This window comes from Ictalurus furcatus, chromosome 11 (genome assembly GCF_023375685.1).
Source record: "Ictalurus furcatus strain D&B chromosome 11, Billie_1.0, whole genome shotgun sequence".
In the NCBI taxonomy this organism is placed as follows: Eukaryota; Metazoa; Chordata; class Actinopteri; order Siluriformes; family Ictaluridae; genus Ictalurus; species Ictalurus furcatus.
Genome location: NC_071265.1, coordinates 18,214,780 through 18,225,667, shown reverse-complemented (window position 1 = coordinate 18,225,667; position 10,888 = coordinate 18,214,780).

Sequence of the window (10,888 nt, the reverse complement as noted above, 5' to 3'; positions counted from 1 at the left end):
ACTATTTAGTGATGTTTTTTGAAGATGTGACCACAAATTTTTTGGAAGGTTAGCCAAGACTATAAAAAATTTAACTTTTCCAAGACATGGTCACAACATCGTCATAATGTAATGTCACACTGATGAAAAGACGACTAACTGGTGACATCATCAGAACATACTGTGTTTGCTGGGTTGATCCTCATTTTTTATTTCATGGTTTTGATCCTGTTCTTGTCCTTGTTTATCGATTCCTGTCTTAACCTAGTTCATCCTGTTTGCTGTTCCCCCAACCATATACTCAGTGATTGTACATACAGTATCTCACAAAAGTGAGTACACCCCTCACATTTTTGTAAATATTTGATTATATCTTTTCATGTGACAACACTGAAGAAATGACACTTTGCTACAATGTAAAGTAGTGAGTGTACAGCTTGTATAACAGTGTAAATTTACTGTCCCCTCAAAATAACTCAACACATAGCCATTAATGTCTAAACCGCTGGCAACAAAAGTGAGTACACCCCTAATTGAAAATGTCCAAATTGGGCCCAAAGTGTCAATATTTTGTGTGGCCACCATTATTTTCCAGCACTGCCTTAACCCTCTTGGGCATGGAGTTCACCAGAGCTTCACAGGTTGCCACTGGAGTCCTCTTCCACTCCTCAATGACAACATCACGGAGCTGGTGGATGTTAGAGACCTTGTGCTCCTCCACCTTCTGTTTGAGGATGCACCACAGATGCTCAATAGGGTTTAGGTCTGGAGACATGCTTGGCCAGTCCATCACCTTCACCCTCAGCTTCTTTAGCAAGGCAGTGGTCATCTTGGAGGTGTGTTTGGGGTCATTATCATGCTGGAATACTGCCCTGTGGCCCAGTCTCCGAAGGGAGGGGATCATGCTCTGCTCCATGTTAGCATTCATGGTTCCCTCAATGAACTGTAGCTCCCCAGTGCTGGCAGCACTCATGCACCCCCAGACCATGACACCCCCACCACCATGCTTGACTGTAGGCAAGACACACTTATCTTTGTACGCCTTACCTGGTTGCCACCACACACGCTTGACACCATCTGAACCAAATAAGTTTATCTTGGTCTCATCAGACCACAGGACATGGTTCCACTAATCCATGTCCTTAGTCTGCTTGTCTTCAGCAAACTGTTTGTGGGCTCTCTTGTGCATCATCTTTAGAAGAGGCTTCCTTCTGGGATGACAGCCATGCAGACCAATTTGTTGCAGTGTGCAGCGTATGGTCTGAGCACTGATAGGCTGACCCCCCACCCCTTCAACCTTTGCAGCAATGCTGGCAGCATTCATATGTCTATTTCCCAAAGACAACCTCTGGATATGACGCTGAACACGTGCACTCAACTTCTTTGGTCGACCATGGCGAGGACTGTTCTGAGTGAAACCTGTCCTGTTAAACAGCTGTATGGTCTTGGCCACCGTGCTGCAGCTCAGTGTCAGGGTCTTGGCAATCTTCTTATAGCCTATGCCATCTTTATGTAGAGCAACAATTCTTTTTTTCAGATCCTCAGAGAGTTCTTTGCCATGAGGTACCATGTTGTACTTCCAGTGACCAGTATGAGGGAGTGTGAGAGCGATGACACCAAATTTAACACACCTGCTCCCCATTCACACCTGAGACCTTGTAACACTAACAAATCACATGACACCGGGGAGGGAAAATGTCTAATTGGGCCCAATTTGGACATTTTCACTTAGGGGTGTCCTCAGCTTTGTTGCCAGCGGTTTAGACATTAATGGCTGTATGTTGAGTTATTTTGTGGGGACAGCAAATTTACACTGTTACACAAGCTGTACACTCACTACTTTACATTGTAGCAAAGTGTCATTTTTTCAGTGTTATCACATGAAAAGATGTAATCAAATATTTACAAAAATGTGAGGGGTGTACTCACTTTTGTGAGATACTGTATGTTTTCTATAAATAAAATGGTGTGATGAGAAATTTATGCATTGTTATTTATTGTCAACCAGTTTTACTCACCCAAAATGTAAGTTAGCAAAGCAATCCCTTATCGATGCTCTCTCTGAAACACTTTGTAATGTGTGGTCGGTGGTATTGTCATCATTCTCCTCATAACAATCATGATCACGCTCATCATCATCATCATCATCATCATGACCATGAAAAGGCTGTTTTTTGATGAGACATTGGAGTCGAGAGGATCTGCCAATATCCCTTTGTTAAATCTTGTGTCAAATAAAAGGCGAGCCATACCTAACTGATCGAGCAGTTTGTCAAGGTGAGACATTGGGTATGCATTGTCTTTGACTTTCCTAAAGTCCACATAAATCCAGACCGCCCCGTCTGTATTGGGAACCAAAATCACCGGGCTGCTCCAGTCACTTTGGCACCTCTCTCTTATCTCCATGTTGAGCATAGACATGAGTTTGTCCTGGACTACATTTTTTTTGTGTTTGGTCAGCGGATAGGGGCAGCTGCACACCACCACCGCTGGAGTTGTCTCAATGTGGTCTTCTATGACATTAGCACAACCAGGAAGAGGCAAGAACACATTGGAAAATTCTGCCTGTAATTTAGTAATGTCCATGATTTGGGACGGAGAGCGGTGATCTCCATATGGGACTGGGGGTATTGGAGTGCCATTTTTTAGATTCACCTCTGGTCCTTGTACCTCCCCCTCGGGAACGACCGTCTCCCTCCATGGTTTTAGGAGGATAAGATGATAAATTTGTCATACCCTGCCTCTATTCTTTCTCCTTTAGCCTAGTTCACATTACACAATTTTAAGCCCTTTTTACAAGTAGCCAAGCTTGCCGACAAAAACCCTTTGATTGGAGGCCAGCTCCATCAAACCCCTTCAGATGATTCAGAATGCAGCAGCACGCCTCGTATTCAACCAGCCCAAGAGAACCCATGTCACACCCCTCTTCATCTCTCTCCACTGGCTTCCTGTAGCCTCCCGTATCAAATTCAAGGCCTTGATGCTCACGTACAAGACCTTGTCTGGAACAGCACCCTCCTACCCCAACTCTCTCCTGAGGTTTACGTTCCCTCACACAATCTGTGATCAATCAACGACCGACGCTTAGTAGTACCTACTCAGCGTGGCTCAAGGTCCCTTTCACGGATTTTCAAACGAACTGTTCCTCAGTGGTGGAATGAACTTCCGACCTCAATCCGGACCACAGAATCTGTCACTATCTTCAAAAAACAGCTAAAGACCCACCTCTTCCGTGAACACCTAACCAGCCCCTAACAAAAAAAAAACTTACTCTGCCTCTTACACCTCTACTCTGCTCACTTTGCTTCTTCTAGAACTCAATTAATGGATCTTGTATGGTAGCATTACTTGTATTGTTCTCTGCTTGATATTGCTTTGCTTGTATTTTCTCATTTGTATGTAGCTTTAGATAAAAGTGTCTGCTAAAGGAATAAATGTAAATGAGACAAATTGGTGAGCAATCGGCGCTTGTCAATCAGCAGTCGATCATTATGTGGGAATTACTCAATGATGCATCAAAGAGGCTCGCTGACACATACTAAATATCTGAAGCTGTCAAGCGACTCCACATCTTGTGGTGTGAAAAGTGTCGTCACTGGGAGTGATTGCAGTGATGAGCTACAGTCAATGAGAGAGCAAGGAATGGGGTGAAGTCACCGCGAGGAAGGGAAACTCGCAAAACCTATGGCAGAAGTATAAAGGGGAGAAGTTCGACAACTTTGTCTTTTTTTGTGGTTTCTTCAGCACAAGTCATCACACAAACAGCTCACATCACTTGTTTCTGTACTACATCCATCTTCAAATAAACAACTCCTGTTTCATGCGTGGTTTTCACATCATATATCCGTGTCACTTCTCGCATGTTTTCGTGACAAAACGTTATTTGGACACCAGATAGAGTTGGGTGACAGAGTCATTGTCAGATCGTGTAGTGTGTGACCCCTTGTCGACGAGTAATCACGTAGTGTGAACACAACAACTTCAAGACTGCCGAGTACAAGACAGCAAGTAGTGTAGTCTGAACAGCACAGCAATCTGCCGACATCGAAAATCGTGTAGTGTGAACTAGCCTTTACTTTATTGTCAACGTCCCCGACTTGCAAGTAATTTAGAGCTTGACATAGGTAGCATAACAAACATGAATTCTTTTGCCAAGCACCCCTGTTATACAGCCGGGACTGACATTATTGCACCAGTAGCAAATTCTTCTGTGTTATGTGGCTTAAGGTGTGGAGTTTTGCTCATAGGTCAAGAACGTACTGAATTTCATTTTTACTGTTTAAAGGTCCCGCCTCACAATTTTCCAGAACAACGTCGGGCACGCCATGCAGTTTGAGTCTGTACAATAATTCAAATGGAGAAAACCCTGTTGAGGCTTGTGGGACCTCTCGTACTGCAAATAACAGGGGCTCTAACCACTTATCCCAATTTCATGCATCATTGTGAACGAACTTATGAATCATGTTTTTAAGTATTTGATTAAACCATTCTACCAGCCCATCAGTGTGCAGATGATGAACGCTGGTGCGAATCGATTTAATCCCAAACAATCCGTATAGCTTGCATAGTGTTTATGACAAATGATGTGCCCTGATCCACCAGGATCTCTTTCAGGATCCTGACTCTGCAGATATCTCGAAAGAGTGCCTCCACAACATTCCATGAGGAAATATTGCAGAGAGGCAACGCTTCCGGGTATCAAGTTACGTAGTCCACTAAAACTAACACAAAGCGATGCCCTCATGCAGATTGATCTAATGGCCTGATGAGGTCCATACCAATCCTTTCAGAGGGGACTTTGATTAATGGGACTGGACACAATGGAGCTTTTGGGGTGGCCAGTGGATTCACCAGCTGGCATTCATGACATGCCTCACACCACCTGCGAACATCGCCGCTAATGCCCAGCCAATAAAAGCGGGACATGAGCCAGTCCCATGTTTTCCCCTGCCCTAAGTGCCCTGCCATTGGATTGTGGTGAGCTGCCTGGAATACCAATACCCCACAGCTTCTTGGAATCAACAACTGGGTTATTTCTTTCTGAGTGTTCTGCATCACTCGATATAACTTTTCCTTAATAATCAAAAAATAGGGGTGGGAGAGCACAACACTGGGCTGGATTGGCTGACCATCGATTGTTAAGGGTTTCATCGCATGACTGCTCTAAGGGAAAATCCCCGAGGGGAATTCCTGCCAAGAGGGGAAGGGCGAAGGTCCCCCTGCTCTTGCAGTCTCCCTGACCTGGAGCTGATGCAGATGGCCCTGGCACCACTTCTCCTGCCAATGCTATGCACATTCTACACTGGTTTCCCCTACTGCTAGACCCATCCATAAACATTTCCTTGGCTAACGCTTGAAACCCCCACCAATTTGTCCCCAGAATTAGTGGATGGTGGAGGCGAGGACTACCTGCCGCCTCCACTACATATTTTTACCCCAGAAATTTGATGGCAATGGGCACTATAGGGTATACATGAACATCCCCGTGCACACACCTCACCTTCACCAACTGTGCATTTCCCAATACTTCCCCTTGAACCGAGCATTGGTGAATTAAGGTTTGGTTACAGCCTGAATCCACTGGATTGTGATACGCCTGCAGCACATCGGGGAGCCAGACCATCGCTCCCACCTCCATTACATGGCACTGGTCCTGGAAATGCCCAGGTTTCCCACAACGCCAGCACGCCAACCCAGGCATTACTCCTACACCTGCGGCCCCAGATGCACCCACCTGGGGAAACTGACACAAGGGGAGAGGGAGGGGGAGGGAAAGAACAGACAGTGTGGCACAGGGACAGAGAAAGGATGGAGATGGAGGGGGAGAGACGAGGGCAAGAGAGAGGAAGAAAGGAGGGACTCACCTGCCCCCAGATACACCAGCAAGTGCTCCTCGGCCAGCTGGATCAACTCCTTGAGCAACATTCGATAGTGGCACTGGACCCACTCCGCCATCCCTTCCAGAAGTCAGGTGACGAACTGCTCCAGCACCACAAGGTCAATCGCATCCTCTGCACCATGTCACTCGGCTAGCAACCAGCTCCGGCAGGTGTCCCGGAACATCTGGGTCGAGGCAAACAGACGGCCGAGCTTGCGGAAGGGCAGCGACCGGAAGTGCTGATGATGCAGTTCTGGGGTTCAGCCGACCTGATGCAAAATCGCCCGTTTCAGGCCTGGGTACTCCAGCATGTTGGTGACTGGTAGCTGTGAGGTCCAGCACACAGCCCAACCGGACAGAAGTGGCAACAGGCAGGCCACCCACCATCGGACACATGGCGTCCAACCCTAATGGTGCAAGAGGAGTGAGGGCGAACCACAGCGAGCAGTGTGTTGTCTCCTCAAAGGCGAACACATCCACTTCAGCTTGGCCAAACATCCTCCATACCACTTGTGGATGGAGCCTCCAATCCCTCGGCCTCAGCCTCCAATTCCTGGGCCTTCCCCCACATTCTGGTTGCCTGGAATGTACATTGCACTCACTGACAAAAACTTCCCCTCCACCTATCCAAAAAAATATATTTGTTAAATATAGGTGCGCAACATTTACTGGCACCCCTATGAATTCATATGAGAAAAATAGATTTGTAGTATAGTCCAATTGTTATTTTACATTTTTTTTAGGAGCAGGAAATTGTACAAACATGACTTCCTGTTTCACAGGACTATAAATATGAGGAAACATTGTAGGACTAAAATATAGAGAGTATTACTTAACCAACTGCTCTCCTTTAACCAAAGATAGGTGCGGCCGAAGGTTGAATGCATGTTTTAATTTATGCTTTATATATCGGACTCCGTTTAATTAATTATCTGTTAACTTATTTATCTGATTCCATAGAATAATCTAGTTAGTGCTAGAAGAGTAAAATCTGTGTTCTAATAGTAATTACTCTAAAGCAGCTTCAAGCAATGCGTTCATTAAAATGACGTTTCTACATCAGAGGCTTATATATAGCTTCTTTGTTAAACTCTTAAGTCATTAGCTCAGAGGTTTCCATCACCGTGCAAGCCTAAGCCTTTCCTATTTTACTTGTCAGGGGTTCTGTTTAAACTTGCCTTTTCTTTTAACTTGTCAGAGGTTGATTTTAAACGTGTATAACATACTATAACTTTAGCTTAAGAAACTATTTATAGTAACTATACGAGAGACATATAACACGTGAATCATACTTTTTCAGAAGAACCACTGAGTATTTAGAGATAAGAATAACAAATTAATTTATTACACAATCATAAATTAATATATACATGAAATAGAAACAAATGTAACTTACAAAAATGTTTATCTGTGTCACGGACACATGCATGATAGTAATAGCATTAATTGCAAAAAGGCATCCTCTGATGTTATAAGCCCCTTCCTTGATGTTACCAGTGCACTGATGTTACAAGCCAACCTTGGGTTCTGCCAAGCATACTCTCTTATAACCAAGGTTTGGTCTCAATATTGATATGGACACCAAACCCCCCCCCCCCCCCCCCCCCCCGGAAAAAAAAGGACTGTTTAATGTTGACAACCAACTGGTTTATTAAAATATAACATCTATATTTACATTAAGATCTGTATTTACATTTAAATACAAATTATACAAAGCAACAGATCAAAGACTAAAAGAAAGTAAACTATGAAATTACTTGTTAATGGAAAAGAGAAAAAAAAATGTTTTGCATCCAACATCAACATTCTTCATGATAGTCCTTGGTGTCTATTTAAACAATCCAAACAGATGCCTACATCAGTCATTGACAGATACAAACTGTTGGCAAATAGCTTTAAAATCTACTTGGTCAAGGGCCTCTTGATGTACATGGCATACAGCTTGGTGGCAACTAAAGCTACCTGCAGCATTCTTCCAATTATTGAAACCCTTTGTGCAGAAGGCAGGGTCATTCTTTTTTCCAGAGTGGTCTTTTTTATGGTGTATGCTTTGACACACTCAAAACAAAGAACCTTTTTCAGTGTTGGACTGTAGTGAAGCCATGAATACTGACTGTACCAGTTCGCCTGAAACTGCAAAATCTTGTTTGGAAGTTGCTGTACTTCGATGAATTTTGGATCAGGCTGGTATGGTTTACTCCCCATGTCCATGACACTGCTACACTGACTTGCTTCAGGATCATCCTCACTCACACTGACTGTCTCCTGAAGAGAAAGCTAAACTTAACCTGGTCTGTATCAACATTTGCAAATTATTCTTTTGCATCCTGTTATAATAATTTGCAACTAAGTTAACATTTAAATAGATAGACTATGGTACTTACAAGACATGTAAATTGGTCATTTGCAATTAATCCATAATAGCTTATGAAGAGTTCATCTGCAAAAACAGACATCTACCATTTTAATTCATTTCCATAAATCATTTTTTAAATTGTGCATTCCAGGTAATACAAATCAAGCTGCAATTGGATTGTTTTGATTACATTTATTTTCACTTAATTAAAACAACCCAACTACAGTTCTCCCTCAACCTGCCCTACAGCATCTTTAGGCCTACTTGATTTCTGAGTTTCCTATGTGTAATAAAATTATGCACTGATGAAGATAGAAACATATAGTTAAACTTTGGATCCCATTTATTTTTGAGGGAAATGTTAATATTGAGTGAATAGGATCTTATGTTGTTTTGAGATTATTTTCAAAACAAACTCATGACCAATATGTTGACTTTCAAAGGTTATAGTGTATGTTTGCCGAACATCCTTACTGACTTTAATGCTGATGCCTCCCTACAGTTCCAAAATATAATTCCTAATTAGGACTTCACCTGAAACCCTGAAGACACAGCTGTTTCATCCTGCTCTACTTCAGCCTGTTGCTGTGTTTCCTGCATACAAACTAATTCATTAAATGATGACATTTTCATGGGATTTCTAGACTAAAATTCAACTCAACATAATTTCATATATGCACCTATTTTATGTTCCAGCTAGCAACCTGACTGCTAGCCTGCAGATGACAGAAGACAGGGTTAGCTTGCTAGTTAACGCTAGTGAACACGGTTAACTAACATCAGTTGACATTACTTTCCGCAGTGCAAAGCTGGTGACGTTTGGTTGCGAACAGGTTTTCATTTTAAATCAATGTGGCTACTGGACAGTTAGTTTACTACCTATTACTTACGCTTTGGGTGGGGAAAAAGCTCCTGATGTCTCATCGTTTTTTTGGTGGCATATGTACAAAGTACAAAACGTGTTGGCATGGGAAAAAAATACGTTATGTATGCTGTGCCGTGCAGGCAATAGAGGAAAGGGAGTAAAGTCATCTGAAAGTCTAAATTTTTCACCCACGCTTGAGGTATGGACTGACAGCCTTGATAACTTAGTTACCATTGTCAGCCGATCAGCCCTCGCCTCCGTGTCTGTACTGTACACTGGCAGTTTGATATTTGCATGTAAGGTGAGCCTTCAGATAGCCCCTCCCTTTCAGCCAGTCAACTGCTAGCATGCCTAAATCCTGGAGCTTCTGGGAGAGTATGCTATGGAATTTACATGACTTCACTCCAAAGATAATGTGAATGAGTTCGCGCTAATATTGGTAGGGACAATTCTGCCCTCCCAAAATATTGGTAGAGACATGTCCCTACCGTCCATATGCAAACCTACACCCTTGCACCCTGAACCTCTTTGAAATGCATAGTGAACAGGATATCAAATGGGAAATAAAACAATGTGTTTTATTGCAAGATAGAACCCCAACTGATTAAGAACTATATGTTAATTAAGTCCCTGAGAATGAGTCAGTGGGAACAAAGGAAGAATTTCTCCCATGAAAACCTCTGTGTGTGTGTGTGTATGTGAGAGAGAGAGAGAGAGAGAGAGAGAGAGAGAGAGAGAGAGAGAGAGCACATATTGCAACATATATTGTAAATGTTGTCTCCTAAACCTATATCCCCCACATCATTCACCGTGAAATATGGATAAAAATGATACCAAACATGCCCTGAGGAATATTGTAATTAAAGACCATTTGGATTACCAAAATTAGTTCACCTGGCATCTCTGAAACACATTCCTGATCATTTTAACCTTAATGAAATTACTGCCACAATTGATAAATCTACACATAGGCCAAATTCCCTTAGTCATTCATAACAATGTTATGACTCAACCTGGAAGAGGACGTGTGTCTATATTGTCTCAACGCATTGTGAAGAGGATAATTCCGAGTGGCCAAAAATCCTCCAAGGATCACAGCTGGAGAATTGCAGAAGTGTGTTGCATCTTGCGGTCAGAAAGTCTCCAAAACTACAATCTGAAGTCACCTACATCACTACAAGTTGTCTGGAAGGGTTTCAAGAAAAAAGCCTCTACTCTCATCCAAAAACAAACTCAAGTGTCTTCAGTTTGCCAGACACTACTAGAACTTCAAAGGGGATCGGGTTCTATGGTCAGATGAAACAAACATAGAGCTTTTTGGCAATAAACACCAGAGGTGGTTTTGTCGCACACATAAAGGGCAGCCATATGGAAAAGTACCTCATGCCCACGGTTAAATATGGTGGTGACTCTTTAATGTTTTGGGGCTGTTTTTCTCCCAGAGGACCTGGACATTTTGTTAGGATACATGGCATCATGGACTCATGAAAACCTGACTGCCTCTACCAGAAAGCTAAAAATGGGCCATGGTTGGATCATCCAGCAGGCTAATGATCCAAAACATACATCAAAATCAACACAAAAATGGTTTAGTGACGACAAAATCAACTCCTGCCATGCCCATCCCAGTCTCCTGACTTGAGGGAGGTAGCACAAAGTATTGACTAAAAGGGTGCCAATAACTGTTGCACAGCTATATTTAACAAAGTTTTTTTTTTTTTTTTTTTTTTTTTTTTTTTATAAACCGGTGTTGTGTTTGCAATTGTTTGATATCCATGAGAGCACATCCATTTTGTGAATTATTCGAACA